This window comes from Apodemus sylvaticus, chromosome 5, assembly GCF_947179515.1.
Source record: "Apodemus sylvaticus chromosome 5, mApoSyl1.1, whole genome shotgun sequence".
Taxonomy (NCBI): Eukaryota; Metazoa; Chordata; class Mammalia; order Rodentia; family Muridae; genus Apodemus; species Apodemus sylvaticus.
The window spans coordinates 773,372-800,079 of record NC_067476.1 but is presented as its reverse complement, the minus strand read 5'-3'; the positions used below and the strand labels follow the sequence as shown (position 1 = coordinate 800,079).

Here is a 26,708-nt window from a genome sequence, read left to right as displayed (position 1 = left end):
TGTGTTAATATCCCTGGGAGGCCTGTAGAGGAGGAATGGATCTAGGGGAGAAGGAAGGTTCAGGGAGAGACTTGGAGGAGAGGAGGGAAGGGAAACTGAGTTAGGGATATAATTGTATGAAAGAATAAAAAAAAATAAAAATTTACAGTAGCAAAATTTTTTATAATGTAGGAATGAAAATAATTTTATAGTTGGGGGGTCACCACAATAAGAGGTGCAATATTAAAAGGTCACAGCATTAGAAGGTTGAAAACCACTGCCTTTAGACAGTCCTGTTCTGATTGATTAAAACAGAAAAGCTCTTAAACTTTGTGAGGTTTTTATGTGTAAGTTCTACATCCTGCCCAGGTGTGTGAGTTCTAGTTGCTTTGTTTTGCAAAGTAGAACTCAACATTTAGACATTTTTAGTCTTGTTTTGTTTTGAGATGGAGTGGGGTGGGGGCTGGGTGGGCCAGGGTTGGGTGGGGTGAGGGGCACTGGTGTCTCAGGTTGGCTACAAAGTTGCTATGTAGCCAAGGCTGGTTTGGATTTCCTGATCCTTATTGTCTGGCCAGTGCTGGTACTGCAGTGTGAACACCCACTCCAAGCTACATTTCCTTTTTTATTTTAGAAGGTAAAATTTATCAAACTTTTGAGGTTTTGTGATATAAAAAATTTGGTGCTCAAGGTCTTATGTGTGAAGTAGAAGCAATAACCCTAAAATTAAGCAGTACAAAATGCAGTACAGGATAAATACTATTAAAGAATAACCACAGAGTGAAAACAAGTCTTTGGTCTTCTATGCTACATCTAGAAACATCATTTTTTTTTAATGTTCTTTTCAAAGCAACCTTTCCTTTAGTGGCTTATCATTCTTTTTTTCCCCATTGACTGAGAGGTGGGAGTAACAGAAGCACACATGTGTGCATACACATGCACACACACACACACACACACACACACACACACTTATATATGGTTATGTGGGAGTAAGATGCATCCATACCTGTGAATGGGAGGGGTAAGAGTAGCATGCACGTGTGTGTGTGTGTGTGTGTGTGTGTGTGTGTGTGTGTGTGTGTGTGTGCACAAGCACAGGCTTGGGAACACGTGCAATACAGTATATTCTATGAGGGCAAACATCTCTGTGCCCTGTAGATGGAATTGACGTGTCTTTGCAGCCTCATTTAGGTCGGTATCAAATTATCCGGATGTTTCTCAATACTTTGTGCTTTGGAATATGATCAGAAGACATTATGGATGGACATGGGAGTCTTGAGTACTTCCTCTCAGATAGGGAGAGATCTAATTGTGTTGATTCCAGGGCAACTCTGGCCCCTCTCCTAGGCTGAGCACTTAGGTAAAGAACCCTAACAGCTTTTACCCCTCTCACTTTTTTTCTGCCTCCCCTTTCCATATAGCTTAGCATATCCCTTATCTTTATATGTTTTAATGTTCTCAAGCAGGTGTCCTGGGAGCACCTTACTGAAGGGGCTGTGCCTGGTCCAGTTTTTGATGGGTTTTATGAGAATAGCAGTGCTCACTTTCCTCTTTGGCATTTCTTGGGGGCATATTCTATGCTGCTTCCCTGTGTGCAGCACTGTGTTAGTGTGGGGTAGGTGACCATGGAGACAGGCCAGAGGCAAAGACTGTGACCTGTAGGACGAAGGAGCCACAACGTTTAAAGAAAGGGCTTGGGTCTAGTTACAAAGTACTGGAGAAAGCCATCTCCTGCTTTTGGTATTGGTGTGTTCCTCTTTTCTTTTCTGCTTCTCTTTTCTCTTACGTTTGGGCCAATATTAGATACTTAGTAAAGATTCATAATAGTATTGCATACTATGTGATATCAGACTTCCAATGCATTGTTTTTTTGATGAACAAGAGATGAAAAAGTGAAAGCCATCTCTGTCATTTGACACCAGCACTGACTTTTTCGCAATACTTATTTTGAGCTTTCAGCTCTTTGTCCCTTCATGAACACTTTATGGAGACAGACAGACTCGTTACGAGAAGAGAAGGTATAAAGATAAGAAGACCCTCAACATCCACTTGATAGCACCCGTGAGACAGAAGCCGGTGGAGCCACCTGTGCTCACCGCTTTCCTATGCACAGTTTTAGTCTCAGTTTTCAGTAGTGTGCAAGTTTTAAGAGTACTCCCTCTAAAGTGAGACATTTTTATTTGTTTAAAAATTTAAAATTCTCACATTTAAAATTTTACATTTGGATATTTGTGTTCTAAATAGAAGACTAAGTGGAGGTGGGTGGAGGGGAGAATGAAGAAATTACAGAGGTGATGTGGAGCAATGATGGAAATATTAGTAGAAAGATGTGTTGACGAGCTGAGATCTAGCCTGCTCAGAGAGCCCCGTGCTTAGGTGCTATAGGCCTTGGAATCAGTTGATTGATTGATCCTTATCCAGACCCAACCCCAGCTACATGATCTTTTCCACCACCTACCTATTTCTCAGGAACCACCCCTCCTCCCCATCATCCTCTTCTGTCCTCTGAATTTTATTGGGCAAGTCTCATCAGGTAGACCTGCCCCCCCCCCTGACACTCACAGCTTTTGAAGCCACCATCTTGCCCTAAGATACATCATGTGCAATGCACAAGTCTTATGTTTGTTGAGTGCAACATTTAAGAATTCTATCACGAAGCACCCTCTCTTGAGTCTTTCTTCCTCAGCTTCATGAAGTCTGTCAATTATATCTTAGGTATTCTAAATTTTTGGGCTAATATCAACTTATCAGTGAGTGCATACCATGTGTGTTCTTTTGTGATTGGGTTACCTCACAATGATATTTTCTCGTTCCATCCATTTGCCTAAGAATTTCATGAATTCATTGTTTTTAAAGCTGAGTAGTACGCCATTGTATAAATGTACCACATTCTCTGTATCCATTCCTCTGTTGAAGGACATCTGGGTTCTTTCCAGTTTCTGCCTATCATAAATAAGGCTGCTATGAACATAGTGGAGTATGTGTCATTATTACATGTTGGAGCATCTTCTGGGTATATGCTGGAATGGTCCTCAGATAATACTATGTCTAGTTTTCTAAGGAACTGACAAACTGATTTCCAGAGTGGTTGTACCAGCTTGAAATCCCACTAACAAAAGAGGAATGTTCCTCTTTCTCCACATCCTCACCAGCACCTGCTGTCACCTGAGTTTTTGATTGTAGCCCTTCTGACTGGTGTGAGGTGAAATCTCAGGGTTGTTTTGATTTGCATTTCCCTGATGATTAAGGATGTTGAACATTTTTTTAGGTGCTTCTTGGCTGTTTGATATTCCTCAGTTGAGAGCTCTGTTTAGCTTTGTACCCCATTTTTAAAAGGTTTATTTGATTGTTTGGAGTCTAATTTCTTGAGTTCTTTGCATACATTGGATATTAGCCCTCTATTAGATGTAGGATTGGTAAAGATCTTTTCCCAATCTATTGGTTTCCGCATTGTCCTATTGACAGTGTCCTTTACCCTACGGAAGCTTTGTAATTCTTTTTTTTTCCTTTGTAAAAGGTTCCATTTGTCAATTGTTGATCTTAGAGCATAATCCATTGGTATTCTGTTCAGGAACTTTTCCCCTGTGCCCATGTGTTCAAGATTCATCCCCACTTTCTTCTCTACACGCTTCAGTGTGTCTGGTTTTATGTGTAGATCCTTGATCCACTTGGACTTGAGCTTTGTACAAGGAGATAAGAATGGATCAATTTTTATTCTTCTACATGCTGTTCAACCTCCAGTTGAACCAGCGCCATTTGTTAAAAATGCTGTCTTTTTCCCCACCCCACTGGATGGTTTTAGCTCTTTTGTCAAATATAAGTGACCATAGGTGTGTGGGTTCATTTTTGGGTCTTCAATTCTATTCCATTCATCTTCTTGCTTGTCTCTTTACCTATACCATGCAGTTTTTTTTTTTTATCACTATTGCTCTATAATACAGCTTGAGGTCATGGACCATGATTTCCCCAGAAGTTCTCTTATTGTTGAGAGTAGTTTTTTTCATCCTGAGTTTTTTGTTATTCCAAATGAATTTGAGAATTGCTCTTTCTAACTCTATGAAAAACTGAGTTGGAATTTTGATGGGGATTGCATTGAATCTGTAGATTGCTTTTGGCAAGATGGCCATTTTTATTATATTAATCCTTCCAATCTATGAGCATGGGAGATCTTTCCTTCTTTTGAGATCTTTTTTATTATTTTCCCCATAATTTTGAATAGCTTAGACTTTTAAATAAACTTAGTTAATTTTATCATTCCTATGATTGAAATTTCTAGAAACAATTTTATTAGGATATAATACACATACAGTTTAATGTTGTAATGCTCTGCAATTACAATTATAATTTTGAAGATACAGGAATAGATGATAGATATATGTAATGTCTGGAAGTATGTTTATGCACTGACTTTAACCTCTTAAGTGAGATAAGATTGTATAATATAGGCTTGAGTAGCTCAGTGGTAGAGAGCTTACCTAACATGTGCAAAATCCTGGGTTTGATGCCCTCCCCCCAACAACAACAAAAAAATATATTTCTAGTATTCAGGAAGTAGAGGAAGGAGGATCAGGAGTACAAGGACATCATGAGTTCAAGACCAGTCTGTGCACATGAGATCAAGACCAGACTGCACATGAAATCCTGTCTCAAAAAGCAAAAAACATAACCTTTGAGGAACTTTAATTAGGTATTTGGTGAGATCTACACACCTGAATGATCTATTAAGGTAATTAATGTATTACTAAATATGTAGGGAAAATCAAAAAGCACAAATAAGCAGAAATATACACTATTCTTGATAAATTAGTTATCATGGAAGATCATGTAGTAATGGTGCCATAGCTATAAATGCCTGCCTTAGAGCTATTCATTTGAAATTGGTTTTAGACACCCATGTCTAATTCTTGTAATGCTATCAAGATTTCTGTGACCTAAGTTTTGGCTTTCTGAATCATTGGATAACATGATGCATCTGGTTGGTGATAAAATAATATAATTCCATTTTTGATCAGAAAAGTCAAAATTAAGTTTTTGAATTCAATTAATAAGTTGACTCCAAAAATAGTTATAAATGGTGAGTTAGACATTTGAGCAAGTGTAATGTTGGAAGTATCCTGCAGTAACAGCATTGATGTTGGTGTCTTTCCCCTACAATGTTTAGAACTTTAAATACATTTGAAAAAAAGAAAACAGAGCTGTGTAAGAATTGATGTGAAGTTTTATGCAGATAAAGATTAACATACATGCCTGTTGTAGCATCTTTCTGTTGACCAACTTGTTGTTTTATAGACTTAAATAACCAACTCCATTTGCCAAACCACTGATAGTTCTCCTTTAAGATAGATTTTATGAATTCAGAGTAAAAATACTATTCTCCATTGCCTGTGAAAGCTTCTGAAGAGACTACAGGGACAGAGTCTTGCTGAGAATGTGAGGGTGGTTTCCAGCTCAGTCCTGCTTCGCTCTCCCAAGAGTTGCCATTGTGGGCATATGTGACCACACATAGCTACGAAAAGTTTTAAGCAGAATGTGAGATGGCAGGGGTACCCTGTGACATTAAACATTTTTTTAGAGAGCTTTTAGGCTCAAAAGTAAAAGCTGACGTATAAACCTGCATTGTATATTTTCTCTTGGTTGAGCAAATCTGTGTGTTGTGCATAAACAAATACTCGTGACATTAGAAAGGTAAAATCTGGGGAAGCAGAAATTTGTTCAAGTATTTCTGGGGCTGACATTCACACTGATACTCATGTCAAAATAAAAGGCAGTTATTAAACAGGTTCTATTATGTGGACTATATATGGACTGTATGTGTGTGTTTGAGTACATGTGCATGCATGTAGGTACCCATGCCTGTTCTGTGTATATGGAGACCAGAAGGTAGCATCCAGTCTTCCTCTGTTGCTTTTCTTTGGGAGATGGGGTCTTTTGCTGAACTTGGAACTCACAAAGGCTAACCAGCAAAAACCAGCCTATCTCGGCCTCCACCTCTCAGTATTTGGATTATAGATGTGTATTGCCATGTTTTATGTGGGTATGGAGGTCCTAAATTCAGGTGCTCATGTTTGCATACCAAGCACTTTACCCTGAGTCATTTCTCTAGTCCCTGGATTTTTAAAGTTAACTTATTATTATGCATACATATACATACATATCATGTATATCTGGTTCTTTTGTAGCTCCTGTAAATTATGTTTGGATAAACCCATTTATTTTTATGACTTCTTGGGTATCAATTAAGAAAAGAATTAGTGTTGGATGTGGTGGTTTGTTTTTGTAATCTGAGCATTCTGGAGCTGAGGCAGGAGGATTATCAGTATTTTGAAGTCATTCTGGACTCCAGAGTGGGTTCTGGGACAGATTGGACCAGAGTGAGACATTGCCTCAAAAAGAAAAGCATTTTTTATTAATTAGGGCAATTTTGGCTAAATTACACCGTTAAAATTTCTTCTGCTTCATCCTACTACCTTTCTTAATAGTAGAAAATACTAATTTTGCATGGAATCTGTAGATCTTAGAATTATTTTATTGTTATACAATAGAAAAACAATGTTCAGAATTCATACTTGGGAGTCACATTCTTCCCAGAAAATGGGTAGATTTTTAGGGTTGGGGTGGGGTAGCAGTTGAATCATTTCTTTTGCTCCAGCTTTATCTGTAATATTGGAACTTTTGGATCTGTAAAAATTCTGAGGGGCTCGCTCATGTTGGAAGTAAACATTAGTACTTTTCTTTTCTTGTTTGCTGTAACCTACTATACATATTCTTTTGGCCAAATCTCAGTCTTTTGTAAAACTTACATAACAGGCTTCTTACATAGTTCTGTGATAAAAGAGAGGGCTCTCTGCAGGCCTTATTTTAAGATGGTAAGCTCTGCTGGACCAAAACCTGAGGGCGTAATTAACAGTGTCTGTGGAGGGACCATGTGCACTGACTTCATGGGCCATTTGGCCTACTAGATGGGATTTAGGTCATCATTCATTGTCGTGTGCTGTATTCCTGTGGGAATGTAAGGTCTAGCTGCTTTACATTGAATAAGTTCCGAATGTTTGATCTTGTTCCAGGGTGGGTGATTATACTCGAGAATGCACTTAATTACAAGCTTTATGTGTCTAGCATCCATTCAGCCTACGTCCTCTTCACTGCACCTAACATCATCTATGGCATTTCATTTGCAGGTTTTGGGAAGTCTAAAGCTGTCACATTTGAAATCTGCTTTGTGATGTGTGTGTGTGTGTGTGTGTATGTGTGTGTGTGTGTGTGTGTTGTGTGTGTTTCCACCTTGCCATTTTGGAACTTTTTTGATTAGAATTTATGTATTAGTATTAATGTTATCAACAAAACAAACACATTTGCTAAAATTCTCAGGAAAGAGGCTTCATTTATGAGTGGCAGGTGATCTGAGAATGTTTGTAGTCAGGTGTGGAAGCCACAGGCCCATGTTGATAGCCTCATCTATTGCTTCAGTTGTTGAGAGAGGGCTCTGACTGAACCTGTGTTCACCCTTCCAGCTAGCCTGCCTGGCCAGCCACCTGTGGGAGGCTTACCGCTGCCTCAGCACCACGAACTTACAGATGTGTGCTTCCGTGTTCTGCCTCTTAACATCTTTTTAATGTTACGATTTTATTATTGGATAAAAATCTAATTGGTCGTGATATACTACTAAGTTTTTTTTGATAGAATCATCTTCCATTTAATTTTTTTACATAGTTCTTTTGGTTTGAGGGGCAGGTATCTTTACATCTCTCAGACAGACTTTGTCAACATCAAGTTGTGTTGCCTCATGTGTTTTATTTTCAAGATTTGGACTTATTCATGACTGAGAAGCCTGTAATTAGATTTTAGGATTTTATCAGAATTTATAAGTGCATTTGGTCAACTTCTTTGGAAGGTACATATTTTCCCTTTATTTATATTTAATGTGTGTGTGCACGTGTGCACATGCATGTGCATGGGATTGGATGCTTTCCTTCAACCATGCGGGTCTCAGGCATCAAACTCAGGTTGTCAACCTTGGTGGCAGGCACCTCTGTCCATTGAACAACCCCACCAGTCCTGTTCTTTTTCTATCAAAGAAATTTTCTTACATAAACTTCTTTAATGTGGAAGGCTTAGAGAAAGAGGGGAGTAGGTCTCTCTCTCTTTTTTCATTTCTCCTGAGAAGTCTTTAAAAAGATGTTTATACAAATCAAATATGCTTATAACTTAAAAGAAATAATTTGCTGTGGCAAGTTTTAGGTAATAATAATAAAAAGTATATACACACTCTGTAACCTTTCTTTAAGTCTTTGGTTTAAGTCCACTCTCATACAGTGCCAAAGCGTTGTTCTGAACTGTGTGTGTTGAAACATGCATGCCTGTCCTAGTGTCGTAACTAATTATATCTCTGACATGCTTACTTCTAGTAATTGGATGTCGACCTGCCACAGCATGTGTTTTAACTTTTAGCTTTATCTGGAGGACCTGCTATAGGAATGAAGTTTTTACCACATAGCAGCTTAACAGTGTACACAGATCCTGTTTAAAATATACCATATACTTTATGTTTTGCAGAAATAGTGTATGTCCAGGGGAAAGGTTTTTTTTCCTTTTATTGAAAATTAATTTTTCTTGCATAATATATCCTGATCAGGCTTTCCCCTCCCCTGCTCCTCTCTGTTCCTCCCCACATCCTTTCTGGTGTGGCTCCATTCCTTTTCAGTCTCCTTTGAAAAGAATAGGATTCTAAGAGATAATAATAAAATATAGTAAGATAAATCATTGCATCCAAGTTGTCTAAGGCAAAACAACAGAAGGAGAAGATCCAAGAGAAGGCTACAGAATCAGACACACTTGTCCATACCTTCCGGAATCTCTTAGGATCACTTAACTAGAATCCATATCGTATCCGCAGAGGACCTGCTGCAGACCTGAGTAAGCCCTGTGTGCATGCTGCTCTGTCTCTGTGAGTTCCTATGAGCTTTACTCAGCTGATTTAGAAGACCCTGTTTTCTTGGTGTCTCCCCCCCCCCCTCTGGCTCTTAGGCTCTTTAACATCTTCTTCCCCCAGGTCCCCTGAACCCAGAGGGGAGGACATTCCATTTAGGGCTGATGGAGGGCTTGGGGAGACATCCCATTTCGGGCCCCAGTGTCTCTCACTCTCTGTGTAGTGTCTGGTTAGATCTCTATCTGTTCCCATCTGCTGCAGGAGGAAGCTTCTCTGATGCTGGCTGACGAAGGCACTGATCCTCTGTGGTTCTCCTTGATTGTAACTTGGTTATCACTGACTTAACAGCTAATACACATATAAGTGAATACATACCATGCGTCTTTCTGAGTCTGAGGAAAAAGTCTAAGCAGTGAAAAAAATTTTAGTTGAGCTGACATGCATATCTGCCTTTGCTGATAATTATACACTGTGTCAGCTGACTTTGCTGTTTCATCTCTGGATTGACAGCTCAGTATGAGAGTGAAGTTTTTCAGAATTTATTTTCCCTTCAAGTTTTTCAAAGATCAACTTGTAGAAGAGAGTGGATGAAGTGCTGGTCACTTAATCTTCATGGTTGACAATGATTTGACAAATATTCTATGAAAATGCTCCAAGGAGAGTTTTTACAGACCAATTTAGAAATTCTGTCTTGGACATGCTTGTGACTAGAGCAGTAAATGTTTGTTATGTGCACAAGCATGTATGAAAATATGTGATCCTTGTCTATGTCTGCTAAAAGAGAACTTTACCAGTTCTAAGTCTCTGAACTACAGTCCCGTAGAAATTAAAGTCTTAAGACTGGGAGCAGTTAATGCAGTGATGGTTTGTGGTGGTTAGCATTGTGCTGTGCTGCGTGGTGACTGTACTCTGTGGACTTAAGAGATTCCAGTCAGCACTTGGGAAGGAATACACCACAGGATCTGTGACAATTAAAGATTTTTAAAGTGAAAGATTCAATGACTTTTCTCATTAATAAATAGGCCATTGGGGCTTTGCATACAGAAAAGGATTGTGCAATTCTCTTACTGATAATTGCTTAAAATTTAATGTTGTTTTGTTTTATGATCTTTATTTCCTATCATTGTTTTGCTGTAGTTAAAATAAAATAACTGTCTATATATGTGTGTGTGTGCATGTGCACACATATGTATGTGGGCATGTGTGTATGTGTACATATGTAGAGACCAGAAGACAGCAGTTAGCTAGGCTGGCTGGCCAGGAAGGTCCAGAGGTTCTCTTGTCTCTTTTCTCTCAACACTGGGGATACCAGCGTGTGTTATCCATCAGACTTGCCAGTTTTAGGTCTTCAAGCTTTCAAGACAAGTGCTTTATAAACCACCCGAGCCATTCCCCCAAATCCTGAAGTAAAATCTTTAAATTACTGCCTAAACATAACTGTCTTTAAATTTCATATCACATTTAAAAGGTTAGGCTTGTTTGGGTCTTGAGGTCAGCAATAGTACAGAGGCATTGGGTTTAAATTCTATGTCCTGCAGTGTATTCCTAAATGAATTTTAGGTCTAATAATTTGTATTCCTAAATACTTTTTCTGTTTTGAAAATTGAACTCCCAAGGATTTCTCCCTAATAATATATAATAATTTGTACATTAGAAAAAGTTAGATGGCCAAATTAAAGTAATAGAAAGGGCCTTTACACTTTTCTAATCCATTTCTGTTAGCCATCTTTTGTAGTATTAATCAAATTAATGCAGATATGTTTGATTTTAACTTAGGTGAGAAAATTAGAATTCACAGCTGGTAGACTACATGAGAGGAAGCTAAGTTTCAAATTGTGGCATCCCCAGCAGCTCTGTCGAAAGCTAGGTGTCAGCTTGGCTAATAATAGGAGCAGCCTTGTCAGTAGACTCAAATCCCAGGGGCTGGGGATGGTAAGGCTGTAGGGTGCTGAACTGGGCATGCTTCGTCCTCCACAGGGAGTTGGATGTTTTGTTTGTCACAGGTGACTGAGTTAGGGAGGCCTGCTGTTGCTTGGGCTAATGACACAGACTTGTACAGAGTACAGAAGACTTTGTACAGTGGTGAATTTGGAATTACTGGACAGCTAGCTGATTAAAGAAATAAAAACTTTACTGGTTAAATCAGAGTTTCTCTCAGAATTCTACCTAACAAATCCTTCCCTTAAAAAGAAATGTTTCTGTTTCTTTAAGCTCCTTCACAAGTGGAACTCTGAATTCCACTTCGTAACATTCTTGAGTAAATCTGATTTGTAAAGGCATATGGACACTTTATAGACTTGGCACACTAAAAATATTTAGTCATAAGCCAACAAATCAAACCCTGATATACTGACTTATGTAAATGCCAATCATATTATATGTCAATGCTTGGTAAATTAGTATGTTAGTAAGTGCACAAAAACTCACACTTCAATTTTAAGATATTGTGAGAAGTTGGTAACCCATAAGTATATGTTTTTTTAAAGTAGTGAAATAACTTCTTGATTAAAAACTCCTACCACCACTGCAGAGTTTTCACACATTCACTGTTGTTTCTTGGTGCCACCAGCTCTGCAGTTGTGACAGGGGAGGACAAAGCCATTTATTTTGTTTGTTTTTGCCGTTTGTTTTTAAATCATTCACCCAGAAATAACTAACTGCTATATTGTTTAGGATCTCCCCTTACACCAGTGGTTCTCAACCTTCTTAATGCTGCGACCATCACATTTTCTCATCAAATACATTTTCTCATAAAATAATTTTACTTGATACTTCATAACTGTAATTTTGCTATTGTGATGAATTGTAGCAGTATCTCTTTGTAAATATCTCTATTTTCTGCTGGTTTCTTTGAGGTTATGACACACAGATTGTGAATCACTGGCTTATACACACAGTTATTTTTTGTCCTGAAGTTAATGTAGCACAGAATTTTTTTTAATTTGAACATTTTTATTTTGCAATTAAAGAAATACATTTCTGTACAAATAAATTTTTCTTTAGTTGCTTACATTTGGATATTCTTACATATTGCAAGTTTTAAAAATAATGACATCTTATTTGCATACAGAAAACCAGTTGTTAAAGATTGATGAATAGTACATAGACTTTAGAATTTCTAAGTAAAACACATTTGGTTGTGTTGAAGAGATGGCACAGATGTTAAGAGCACTGATTGCTCTTCTACAGGTCTTAAGTTCAGTTCCCAGTAACCACATGGTGGCTTACAATCATGGATATGATTCTATGATTCCCTCTTCTGATGTGCATGAAGACAGAGTACATATGTGTGTGTGTGTGTGTGTGTGTGTGTGTGTAAATCTTCATTAAAACATTTATTTAATAGAGTTTTATTTCTGAAAGGGTCATGTAAATGTGTATAATAGTGAAGAGATTTATGTTTTTAAGTGATACCTCAGTACTGTTACTTTTGGCTTTACAATAAAGGGAATGATACCTTTGGAGCTAACAAAGATCTGAATTTGAATATTAATTCTACTACTGAAGAAAGGTAGTCTTGAGGGCATTGTTTTATCTGTTTTTACACGTGGCTTGAAAAATATAACAGAATTTACCCTACAACTTTAATATTATATGTCCATACTGTTATGCCTTGAGAAAATTAACTTTAATTTTGAAATGAGTTTACACCCATAAGAAAGTTGAAAATGGTACAAGACTTCCTAAATGTCCTTCACTTGGATTATGAATCGAATTAGTTATCATATATATATAATCACCCGCCATAAATTGGGTCATCTTAAAGTACAGCATCACCAATACTATTTAATTCTGGTATGTTCCCCACACCCATTACACCCTCCTTAACTCCTGCTCAGACTTTGATATCTTTCGCTTTTTGATCAGTATTTCTTCTTTCTATAAAACAGGCAAAAAAGTATTTATGCTTGAGTATTTTGAGTTAATGTATATGAAAATGAATATGGCATTTGCCTGATACAAGAGATAAGGATCTATTAGTTTCTTGTCTTTATCCTGGGTACAGAAATATCAGACTTACAGGAGTTATTCTGAGGGATGTGATACCAGTTTGTTTTAGTAATAAATTTTGTACTAGTTTAGCAGGCACACAATATATGAGAATTAAAAAAAAAACAAACAAAACAAAACAACCCAAATCAACCAGCATAGGTTAATATGTTAAAATAATAAACAGGAAGTCAAACACTTTCAAATTTTCTAGAAGTATGTGCATTAAGGAATGGTTCACAGAAATAAATGTAGGAAATACATCTCTTGGCAAGGAATACTTATCTTGCATGTAAGTCTGTTCATTAACATTTTACTTTGGAGTATTTTATCTTTTTGGATACATTTTCTAAATTCATTGTTTAAGGATTTTCAAATTTCATCTTTTCTGAGGTTCAGACAAGGTAGGGTGAGTACTGCTCTATTCAGTGCATGAACTGGAAAGATACAGACACAGCAGTTATTTTTCATCATGATATTAAACAAACTGTGTGTGTGTGTGTGTGTGTGTGTGTGTGTGTATCACAAGCTAGCTAAGAACTCTTTGATACTTCTGCCTGAGTCTTCTGACTATAACACATTTTTTTTTTCTGTTTTTGTTTAAAATAGAAAGAGTACTGTGAAAGCTTCCGAGTCATAGCTGATGGCTTAGTGGGAAATGCTAGGTTAAGTGGGCAGTCATTACCTGCGTAGGTGTGAAATGATGGTAAGTTTCTTCCCTTTCAATGCCAGGGACATTGACATTCTCTAAAAGAAAAATAATTGGGTTGCATAGGTATCTATCACAATGAAATTGGTAAGGAGTTAAACTATGGAGACGTGTAGGTGGAGTTAGCCACTTTGTGGGTTCTTTTCTCTTTCACCCTTCCCCATCCTATTTCTTCCAGCCTTTCAGCCTCCTAACATTAGATAGGAGAGAAAAAAGGAATAGAGGGGAAAGAGCAGCATTATCATTAGACTACTTCCTGCTGATTAGGGCATCAAGTTCCTTGGTCCAAGTTTGATTTTTGCCTTCAGGATATCTAATTTCTTCTTCTTGTATCTTCTTTGCACATGGCTACTTACAAACCCATGGCTAACAGCAAACAACCACCCTCATCCCTGCCTCTCAAGGCTCTAGTGTTTATATTCTCTCTGAAAAGTCCAAAGCATTTCAAACATCACATAATTGCAGAAACTGCAGCTGGCAAAATCATGCCCCTGCTAGAGCACAAGGTAAATCACAGTCCGCTGCTCTGGACAGTCTGACGTGGCCCCATATTCCACCCCTGGTATTAAAATGAAAAATAATATTTCTCTCTCTCTGCATTTTTTTTAAGAAACTGAAACCCCAAATTGCCACTACAGACATGAAGAGATCAAGGAACACTACAGGTCAGGGTAAATGAGAAGCATTCCAGGTAGGCACTGTGGTATGGACCAGAAGGAACAGATCTGGGGCTTTTCCAACTGAGACTGTCATCAACTAGCTTTTTGATCTTTGTAACTTCTTTGTCATAGCTTTCATGCTCCTTATCTGAGGGTAGACTAAAGATGGAAAACAGGCTTCAGCTCTTCATTAATATTGATGGATTGGTAATGACTGTTTGAGACAAGAATTTTGAGACTGTACCTGCAGATATTGGGAAGGAGGTCTGGGGAACACGCCTGCACTTTTTGATGACTTTTATAAGTGGTGGTGGGATTGTGATTGCATGCATGTGTGTAGGTATATGTACCGCAATTGTTGACTAAGCAGTTTGCAAAACCTTTTCAATTCAAATTGCACACAACCGGTCATGTTTTTCTGGGCTATTGAGTCAGGTGGATCTCCCAAACATTCTCATTCATATCACTGAGAGAGAAATACAGGCTAGATTCTAAGAGACACACATATAGTGATAGATGTAAAAAGAAGTGAAACAGTTGTTGCCAGAAATAAAGGTATATGCATATTTAAAATAGGCCTACATGGGATCCTCTTAGAACCTATAAGCACTAATCAGACCTGATCCTGTCCCTTCAGAAAGGTGGTCATTTAATGAAGTAGCTATTAGAAATTATAGCTTAATATTATATGTAGGGAATTTATTTCTAATATAGGGTACTGTTCAAACCAAGTTGCATTTTGGGTGGTATTTTAGTATCACATAGAAATAAGGCCAGTGAAAAGGGTGGCCTTTACTATATTAGTACTTAGCATAATTCAAACTTACCATTGGAAGATGGAGTCCCCAGTAACTCACTAGCACAAGTACTGATAGGTGCAGCAATATTGAAAACAAATAAGGTTGCTGTTAGGTACATATTCTATGAATAAGCCATTGGGAAAATTTTTGTTTGACTTTAGGAGAAAGAATCCCTAAGTTTGTAGTGTCTTACATAAGAACATTATCCAGATTTAGTCCACTGTGTTAGAAACTGTACATTTGACTGGCCTTTCTGTATTAGTCATTTGTACAAGGCGGGACTTATGTAAGAGCTAAGTTATGTTACTCACCTCCACAGACTAGCAAAATTACTAGTTTTCCTTCATGTGTGTTCTGTAAGAAATTATATGTGGCAGCCACATCTGTGGTACTCATAGGCCAGTACAATAGCCTTTTTGTATTTCTTTGTATCTGTCTCAGCCATCAAGAGTGTCCCCTGGGGTAGGAGTCATGTTTTATTTATATTTGAAATCACCAAACCTAGCATAAACATGGCATATGACAAATATTCCATAAGTGTTTATTTAATAACCAAAATTATTGTGCTTTCTAAGAGGAGCCATGAGTTATGTGCTAGTGAAGATAATATCCATTCTGAAGTATAAAATGCCAAATCTGTAAATAGACTGGCCCTTTCCTATAGTATATTCTGTGATGGTTAGGTTTTATGCATAAATCCTTTTATGTTTTTGAGGCAAAGTCCTACTGACCATGTAGTCCTAGTGTGTAGGACAGTCTGGCCTTGGATATGGAGTTATCCTGCCTCTGCCATCATGCCAGGCTGGACATCTGAGCTCTCATGACTCAGGCTCATGTCCTAGTCTGACAGTGCTAATATGGCAAACACTCAAGATTTCCAACATAAATCGTGTCTGAAGTGTTCATCAGAATCAGTGCTGGATACAAGGAGATCTTGCTGGGACAGTCTTAAGTATTTCTCCATCACAAGGGATAACTGCTCTGCTTTACCTGGCCAAAACATCATCTCAGGCTAGTGATTAGGCTACACTCCAGCGTTAACCCAGGGCAAACTGTATGCAGCTCTACAGCACTGGGGTAAGTAAGAGGAAGGAAAGTGAAAAGATTTGCTTAAAGTTTAAGTGTGTTTTAATTAATCATGAAAAAAACAAATACAGCTACGATGGAAAGAAACAGTAGGGACATTTTTACCTTTTCCTTTAATGCATTTTAGATATGCCCATTAATTCTTTCAGAATATTGCTCAATCATATTAGAAATAAGAACCTAAGATTCCACATCTGTCTTTGAGTTGATACATGAGATATAGGATAATTCTGTCTTACTTAAAAGGTAAGTGTCCCTCCATCAAATCTGTGAACCAGTAACAATTCAGTTGATAGAAAGACGTCTTTCAAAGTAAGAGCCAGATACAATGCTGATAGTACAAATCTTGATGCTGGATACACAGAGATACTGGGAGTTCAAGTTAAAAGGGATGGTTAAAAACTCCACCTACATATTACAGCTAACCAGAGCATTATGTTACAAGTTAACGATTCAGTTATTGCTCATCACCAAGAGTTGAAATGCATATCCCTGACATGGCTATAGTATGCAGACTGCTGTGATTTTCACATCTACTATCCAGGCCTCCTGCAGCAATACCCTTACACAGGCCTTCATTGTGTAAACTATTTACTGCTGTTAGTCTTGCCCATTGTTGCTAGACAGCTTTTATTTAAACATCAGGTTTGTTAATGCTGCCATTTTCCTCAAGCATTGTGTAGGATGCTGTGGCCCTTAGATGGCTTTCCTACTGCATCTGTTTGCCGTCCTATCTGCTCCACTAGCCATATGACTTTTGGTTTATGTATTCCTTCAGCACAACGCAATGCTTCTCTCCTCTGCATCCTCATCTCTGCCCTCGGAAGACTTCATCCTAAGCTTCTAAAGTCTTTTTGTCTTTTGTTTTGTTGTGATAGAGAGCCGTAACCCAGGCCTGCATGTATGCTAGTTAGTGAGGACCCTACTTCTTAGCTACACTTCTGCATAAAAGTCCATTTTCAATGTCATCTCTTTTCATGAGGAATTTTTGGTACTAATGGATTGGTATTTTCTATAAATCTCCATACTATTTTTATATTTTGTTGGTTCTTTATGCCAAGGGATCTAGTCAGTTTGCAATGGAGTATGTGCTCTTACTAACCTACATAGGTTAGTTAGCATAGGGCCTGTGATTACCTTGTAAAGACTTGATATCTCATGTCTTCATTTATTAAGTTGAAAGATAAATATTTCTGATTGTTTCAAGGAACACAGTCATTTACACAGTAGTTCTTTAATAAATAATATCACAATAGTTGTAGTCAGAAGGCCAAGCTTTGATTTTTGATTCTAGTATCTACCATATTATTGTGTATCCTTGCTTTGGTTTCTCATCTATAAAATAACAACATATAGTAATATTTCCCTTACAGAATTATCGTGAAGAGGAAATAAATCAATACATTTAATGCATTTATTCTAGCACCCAGCAGACTAAGGCTGTATTATGTAATTCTGGAGCTGTTAGCCACATCTGACTCTTCAGCAGTGAAATGTGGCTGGTCCAAGTTGACATGCTTTTGAGGTGTCAATGCATTAAAGCTTAGAGATATGAAAATAATAATAAATCTCATTTTTATTGATTTTCCATGGGAATAAAATTTTAGATATAGTAAGTTAAATAGAATGTATTAAAATATTGCCTTTTAAAACTTTTCATGTGTCTGTGAGATGTGTATATATGTATCTGTATGTGTTTATCCAATTCTTATGTGTAAATATAGGTGCCAGATGCCAGGGCACACATGGAGGTCAGCGGGCAACCTTGTTATCAAATTTTATCTTGTGTCTTGTTTGGTCTCTCTTGGTTTTCAACTATGGATGCCAGATTTACTGACCCATGGGCTTCTAGAATTTTCCTTTCTTTGCTTCCCATCTCCCCATAGGAGTACAGGAATTAGAGACATTCATGCTGTCTGCCCAGTTTTTATATGGATTCTCATACTTCAGACTCAGATCCTCATGCTGTATCGCAAGTGCCTTTACCCACTTAGCCATCTCTCTAGCCCTAAACAGTTTTTTAAAGATATGCTACTAGGAATTTTTTATTGAGATAGCTTTTCTCTCTGTGGCCCTGGCTGTCGTGGAACTTTCTCTGTAGATCAGCCTGGAACAGGGTTGACCAGGCTAGCCTTGAACTCAGAACCTGTCTCTGCCTCCTGAGTGCTGGGATTAAAGATGTGTGCCACTATTATCCAGCAGGTACTGCTAGAAGATTTTAACCTATATCTGTGGCTCACATTATTACCTGTTGTATAACAGTAGAACATGCTCTGTTGAATTGTGTTGACATGTTGTTATTTCTGTGTTACATTACTACTGGTGCTAAGGATCTTCGTCCCCCCTCCTTTACCTTTTTCTCCTATAGCTGCTGACTTTAGCAATTCTGATTGGAGGATTAGGAAAGAATGTTAGCATGGTGAGATGATTCAAATGTGGGGTGTAAGGAGTGGGCAGTCCGACCTCAAGTGAGGCAAGACTAGTGTAGTCTCACTTCAGAGCCATGTGCTCAAAATCCATGACTTTATCTTTCCGACTTTGGAGGCTGAGACTTGTGCCTCCACTGCTATCAGTACTTTTTCCTTAGTATAGGGAGTGAGCTGAATTTGGTTATCAAAATCGGACATCCATTTATAATAATGAAAATGAAAGCTTGTTAAAATAGAGATTAAAAAGGATCTCTTTGATTCAGAAGATCCTAAATTATGAGTGAAGAGAGTTAATTGAAAGATAATAACTTTTAGAAAAGAGCACGGGAAAAACTTACATGTTTTCCTTTTGCTAATTCTAAATAGTTTTTTAGCTGGGACAACTTCTATTGCCAGACACCAGGGCTTTGCTGAACATGACTGACATATTCTCTGTCGTAGGCATCAGTTATCTGGGATGGATTTGTAAGAGGCAATTGTATAGTCTGGGAGTTGGTTTGTATGCATCTTGGGCTTTTCAGTGTAAAGCTGTTTTTGGTACTGACTGTATCAGTATCCATGCCTCCACTGCCTCATTGACTGGGACTGTCATTCCTAGGGTAATTTACAAGATTTGTTTGAGCATCTCATAACTTGGAGAGTGGATAGACAACAGAATGTGTTAGTCTTTTTGTATTTGTTGGGTTTGTTTTGTTTTGTTTTTGTTTTTGAGATCTTCCCCATAATTGCTTCTGTGGCAGCTCATTCCTTATGCTGAGTCGTTAGACTTGATGAGTAGGGTGTGTGTAGACTCAGTAGAAATTACCATCTGTACTGTTGGTGTCCTTTGAGATCATAAGGTACAGTCATTATCATATCATATCTAAGTCATTTGCCTTATCTACTTGGGTGCCTTAGAACTAGTAGTCAAAAAGTCCTCAATCCTAGTGGATATGCGTGGCTTATTTGTCTTGGTAAGTTTGAAACAGAAGAATCATTATAATGTGAAGGTTCCATCCCCTAACATATTCTTTGATTAATTGGCATAATAATAACTTTTCTTAGTTGTATCCAAATAAAAATTCACAAACAATTTTTATTTTTTTATTTGAACATCTGGTCAGTATCTGCTATCTATGGAATGCTGTTTTGTAGTGTGACCTGTTAACCCATGGTGTGAAGTCTACAAAAGGAACATCAGAGGTAGTTTAAATATGAACTGCTTTGTTTGCATTGTGTTTCTGGATATCTAATTTCAAACTTGGAAGGTGTAGGAATAATTGTTTATATTAGCTAATACTAGTTTTGGTGGAGGTCAAAATAATTTTTAATAGTAAGATTTTTCTAGATTTTCAGATATTTGAGTTGTGAACTATTAATCACTACATGAAGGAAAATGTTTTTATGTAAATCTTAACATGCCTGTGTACCTATGCCAATAAAGACGTATCAGGCCCCTGGAACTGAGAGAGACAGAGACAGCAACAGCAAGCATGTGTATGTGTGCACATATACGCTGGTCTATTAAATATGTTGTAAATGCATGCTTTTCTGCATTCTTTACCTAATTAGAAAAAGCAAAACATTTTTTAATGCTCTTGTCTGGAGTTACGGCTACCTTCATCTTACTGTGTCAGAGCAACACACAATAGTAAATGAGGAGTTGGAGCAATTGGGACTAGAAAACATTGTCCACTGTCCAGTGGTCCGTGTCACCGTTCCTCTGCTTCCAGGATATAGTGCATAATCAGGAGAGGCAAGCCAAGCCAAATCCTTTTAGAACACCATGTCTGGGGAGGTTACAGGGTCCCCAAGGTTTGTTCCTTCTTGTCATTGTAACACTCTCACTGTGACAAGGAGATCTGGGAAGTCACCTGAGGATGTGATGAAAACCACATTCCTATCACTTTTCTTTCCTCTTCTGAACATTTAATGGATAGGGAATGTGTTTAGTTTTCATACATATATTTAATTACATAGTCTATATATACTCATATATAAAACAAGTCAAAAAATTAAATCATAAAACAGAATAACCAAGTGAAAGAACCTGTATCTGTTTTCATGTGCTTGAGGTTACATGCAAGAATAGTATTTCCTGACTAGTCATCCAAAGCTCTTGCTAGGAAATGGGCCTGCTTTGTGTTTACGAGGGTGCGTTGTAGCAGCAATCAGAACCTTTGTAGCCTGTAGCCCATTTTAGAGACATGTCAGGTTAGGAAAAAATTTTGCTTGTCTCTCCTGGATTCTTGGAGACAGGGACTCACAGACTGGCTCGGAATTGGGGACATTGCCACCCTGAGCTCCTGAGTGCTGGAGTGACAGGCCTTTACCACCATGCCTGCCTATCAAGTTAAGTGTTTCAGGAACCCGAGGATAATGATTTTTCAGCTTGTTTTTCTGATGATAATCATGAAAGAAAAGGTTTTTAAAAATCTGTTTTGAAATAATATTTTGTTATGTAACAAAAAGAAATACCAGGATATATTGCTCAATATTTGTTAGCTTTGGCTAGCTTTGTTCTATAAATTAATAGTATATTAAAACTACTTCCTGAGAATATTTCATTTTTTATTTGTTCTTAAGGTTTCCAGAAATTTTCGTTAATCCTGTATTTTGATTCCAACCAGAATTTTTTTTAACAAAAAAGTAAATAAATTTTGTTTTAATCTGTGCAGCTGTAGTTCACTTTGCAGTCCTGAGAAATATCTATTTTATTAAGTCCTATGAGGAATATGTGTCACATACATTTAAGAAAAAACTATTTAAGATGAAAAATTCCAAAAATGACTTCCCCCTGGTGTGAAGTAAAACAAAACCCCCAACACATCTCTGTCTGTGGTAATGACATTGAGGTAACAAACTGCAGGCAGGTGAGGTTCCTGGGGGTGATCTCACACCTGCACCATGAGCTTGGGAAACAGCTGGGCTTGGAACTGCCTGCTGGCCTTGCTTTCTGTTTGATGCAAGACCAGCTCTCAGGCTGAGGCCCTCGCATTTATACAGAAGATCCCAGGTCTTTGAAAATAGACAGATGGGACTGTGGTGGGTAGTGTTCCCTGGTTTTATGTAGCTTTTCTTTGAGATGGAGCAATGAAGACACCTTAGTGCTGTCCCTGCCAGGCTCCAAGCCCACATCTCTCACAGCTACCCAGAGTTTGTCTGCCAGGCAGGTGTGACTCAGGAAGCCATAGACAAGGGTATCCTGGATCTGCAGCCCATTGCATAGCCGATTGGAATTTAGTTAAGGGCACTTAACTGCTGGCCCCTTCCTTTCTTTTTAGCTACCCAACAGAGCTCTGGAGGCAGCAGAGATAGTGGTCTTAGCCATGCATGCTGTAACTCTCCTGCAACTTCTTATGGAATTCTTGTGTATAGTTCTTTTACATGCTTCTCCAAAGAAAAGAGGCATATGTACTTGTTAAGGTACAGGAGATTTCTGTGTGAAAGCTGCACCCATCAGTTAAGGCTTCTCAAGATTCAAGAAACCATCAGGCCCACAGATCCTTCAGTTAGTGTTCCTTTAGGTCCATAGGCTTCCCTCTCTGCTGGCTAGGGAACTGGTTTTTTTTTTCCCCCTCCTGCACTAGTGTGATTGTGGGAAATTCGCTGAGCCTTCATATATCGACTCCCAGGAACCCTGCTAAGAAATTACATTGTCTTCTTACATTTCTGTTTTTGTTTTTTAGAGACAGGTTTCTCTGTGTAGTCTTAGCTCACACTCACTCTGTAGACCAGGTTGGCCTTGAACTCACAGACTGACCCCCTCTGCCTCAAAAGTGCTGGGATCAAAGGCTCCTGTCACTACCCCCACCAGCACCCAGTTCTTCTTGCTTTCTTGAGGGTAGTCTGCTGCCTCTGTTCTCTCACACACTGATGTTTTCCTTTGAAGCCAGGAACCCAGAACAGAGTGTCCAGGACCAGCCTGAAGGTAGGTTTAGTTTGCCCTGACAGTGTTTTAAAGCTGTGTGAGGAGTTGGGGTGTAGCTCAGCAGAGGGCTTGCTTTGTGTGCACAAGGCTGAGTTCTTTCCACACTGAGGAGATAAAACCTTGAGCCTTTAAACTTGGGGGAGACTTTGTATGATAGCCCAGAGTTCTGGTTTCACTTCGCATTATCCACTCCCATGGACCTGTAGGTAGGAAAGCTCTATGATAGCATTTTCCTTTGAATTACTGTTTTGTTTTGTGTTTTGCCTTTTTAATACACAGACACACACACACACACACACACACACACACACACACAGACATGCACGCACGCACTTAGTATATGTAGGTTTTTGGTTACAATAATTTTTCCAATGAACACTTGATTAATTGTATTTATTCTATTTAGTTAAAAGGTTATTGCTCCAAAACATTCAAGTAGACCTGTAGGGTCCTTCTGACGGCTTACAGACAATTCTGCCAGGCTCCAGCCAACTGCTACCTGTAGGTTTGAGTCAACATGGAGTATAAGAACTGCTCAGCTACACCAGCGCGCGCGTACGCGTGTGTGTGTGTGTGTGTGTGTGTGTGCGCTCTCTCTCTCTCTCTCACTCTCTCTCTCCATCTCCTATTCTCCTTCATTCTCTCTCTCCTCCACTTGTTGCCAGCTGGCCTCTTCTCTTCCTCCCTCCTCTCTCTTTCTGTCTTTCTGTTGTCCTTTATTCACTGCCTCTGTCCCTTTTCCTGGTCCCCTTCCCTTCCCCCAGTAAACTTCCTTTTGTACTAAGCCTGTGGTGGCTCCTCCTGGGAACCCCTTGGCTGACATGCTGAGGGGTTCCCTCCTTCTAAATGTGCATTGCTTTGTAAAGCCTAACTTTAGCAGCAGTTCTGGCTCCAGGTATTCAGACCTTGTCCTTTACAGGAAACAGCAGGGCCTGTAGGCCTGTAGGCCACTCCCTCTGAAGCCCCTGCTAAGATTGGTTGTTAAGCCAAGGGCTGGATTATTAGAATCTTTTGGATTTATAAGGCTCAAGACAATGGCAGAGTAAATGCTACTTTTACCAGTTTGCTATTCCACATGCCAAGGATAAAAACAGGGAAAGTTTGCTTCAGAAGCATGCCTGGGTGAGTTGTGTGACAGTAGGTCCTAATGGGCAGGTATCAGGGATACTCAGTACTCCACAGATCTTTTTATAAAGAGAGCAAATCAAGTTTTTGATCTTGCTTTGTTTTATGGGCTTTATGTTTGCATTATGGCTTTGTAAGTACTGCCATTAACTGAGAGAGGTCAGTAGGCAGGGGTGGAAAAAGGCTGGAGAGATTTTTCAGTCAGTTTCTCTACTTTTGTGTTTTGTTATTCCAAAGGAGGGGCCTAGAAACCTCTTCATTAGTACTATCAAGGATCATGACCATCTGAGTATTAATTAGGAAAGATAAACTATATCTTATAGGACTAAATAATACCCTGCTGTTTGGACATCCTTTCACGATACCAAGAAAAATAGAAAGAACTGAGTTTTGATTTAGAAGACTCAACTCCTTGACTTCACATATCGCCTTTTTTTCCGGTACCAGCTTGCATAAATTCTTATGCAACAGGCCTTGACTTCTATGACAATAAATAGCTATGATGAAAATATCCCCCCACCCTACCTGTGTCATTGATTTTTGAGGGTTCTATGATACTACAGATATACACATATATACATAAGGAAATGTGAGATAATATATCTCTGATGTAAGCTGCTGTTTTATCAATGAAACAGAATTGTATCACAGCTACCTTGGGGGGCTTCAGGTCTGCTGTTGTTTGTCTTTTGAATCCATGTGGGGATTATAGGGGTTTTTTTGATGATCCTTTTTTGTGGATATGGATAATAATTGAAGTTACTACAACACATTGGGTTTGGGTCCTAGAAACTTCTAAACTTGTAGAGTTTTAGGAAAGGTTTCCAAATGTCCATTAGTGTAACCTAGTAAAATCTCGTGCTACAGTAATAGTATGGGGCATTTAACTGCTTAGGTTCATGGCACTGGCAAAAGCAGAGAATGTTTCTGTTTCCACTCAGGGTTCTCCAGCAGTATTAATGCCTCTGGAGTTTTGTAGTTGCGACCTTTTTTTAATGAGAAGAAATTTATAATCAATGTTTTCAGGTCTACTGTATCTGTTGAGGGATTACACACTGGAGACCACTCTAAAGGTCAGTAAAGAAGGCACAACAGAGGCTTATGTGTGTTTCAGATCTCAGTGTCAGCAACCTTTCCTGACAGGTAAGCCCTGTAATGAGAAGCTTGGATAGAAGTATATACTTGTTCTAAGGAAGAGCGCTGACACCTAGGCCATTTAAACCTCAACCAGAAGAACTGATACACTTAACGTCTGACAGGAGCAAAATCTGGTTTCCTTGAAGTCACTTGGTAATCAGTCTGTGAATGGGCTTGTGACATGTGGCAAAGCTAAGCCCTTCCCACTGTATGGCTGGTGGGAGCAAGAAGAAGTAGCGGCCTTGCTTGGGGACATTCATATGCATTATTGTCGGAGATTTGGGGCAGAAAAAGCAGATTTGATTTCTTGTCCCAGTCACCAACTTGCTGGACCTAGGCAGGTTGTTCTAAATGTCTCTGAGCCTCTTGGCAATCAGACCTTACAATGTGTTTTATGCTGCATTAAGCTCCTCCTCTCCCCTCCCTTCCCCTCTTCTCCCCTCCCCTCTCTTCCCCTCCCCTCCCCTCTTCTCCCTTCCTCTCCCCTCTCTTCCCCTCCCCTCTCTTCCCTTCCCCTCCCCTCCCCTCTTCTCTCCTCCCCTCTTCTCTCCTCTCCTCCCCTCCCCTCTTTTCTCCTCCCCTCTCTTCCCCTCTCTTCCCCTCCCCTCCTCTCCCCTCCCCTCCCCTCCCCTCCCCTCTCCCCTCTCCTCTCCTCTCCTCTCCTCTCCTCTCCTCTCCTCTTTTCCCTCCTCTCCTCTCCTCTTTTCTCCTCTCATCTCTTCTCTGCTCCTGTTTCTCTTTGTCTTTGTTTCTGTCTTTGTCTTTCTCTGTCCCTCTCCTTCTTCTTCCCCCCTCCCCTCTCTCTCACATACACACACAGGCATACACATGTATTTGTGTGTGTGTGTGTGTACCCTCAAGGGTCTAGCTCCAGTCCTAAACTGACTGTTTGAAGTAACCCTTTCTAATAGGATTCTGGGTTCTGCTGTTTGTCAAATAATTTGTTATGAAGTCAAAACTGCAGTTTAAAACAAGGTGGATAATGGGCCTTACAAAAGAAAATTTCCCATAAGTATAATCCCTTCCTAGTCTATATTTATTATGCTTTTATATAAAAATTTTAAAGTTGATATAGAAATGTCTTAACTACAATTATGAAAATAGATGTTGAAACTTTCATAAATCAAATAGGACACACACACACATACATACCCATACACACACCCTTTTTTCTTATATAACCTGTATGGTCTATCTACTTTTTGCCAAGGTTCTATGCTATGTATTAGTTTCTATTTTACAAACCAATGACAGTAAAGAGATGTGGATCTCAGAGAGCTTTTTTTCTGACTGTCCCATGTGTAGCTACGGCCAGTGTTTGCCCATGCTATGGCCTGTGTTTTAGAGTGTGTTGAATCTTTGGAGTTTATTCTCATTCTAGGAAAGAATTGCAGAGATGTCATTCTAGGCAGAAACAAAACTTGTAGGCCTCAGAAATCTTCTTAAGTGGGATTTGTTCTGGTGCTGGGGGCTGAAGTGAGGACCTCAGCATGTGGTAGGCAAACCTTCTTGCATTGAGTTACATCCCCAAATCATCACTAGTGTTTTTACATTTAGATAACAATAACTTTTCACATTGCTCCATGAATTACTTATTAGTCTTTATAATCCACGGGTTCGGGTAGACAGCTTAGAAGCAGATGTAAGGAGGAATTCAATCTTTCTTCCTCTTTGTTCTCATCCTCCAATCAATGGCTTGGACTTTTTCAAGTCTCCCATCCCAGAGAACATTCCCCTCTTAGCTGTCTCCTCTCTCCCCCCTCCTTATTTCCTTTCTTCATTCCACTATATCTTCTTCCTCAATAAAATTTACATCCTTGTTAATTACATGCAATCAAAATTGATGCATAAGGTAAAGGAGGCTACATTTTGTGTATAGAGGCAACAGTGGCAGCCCTCATGTATGGAACAAATTGATGTGCATTCCTTGGTGATGATCATGGGGAGATTAGAAGAAT

General features: G+C 38.9%; 1 pseudogene; it reads left to right on the top strand.

Annotated features, from left to right (window-relative positions):
* Positions 1-14,240: 14,240 nt before the first annotated feature.
* Positions 14,241-26,708, top strand: part of LOC127685017 (ubiquitin-conjugating enzyme E2 G1-like) — a 122,321-nt pseudogene continuing 109,853 nt past the window's right edge.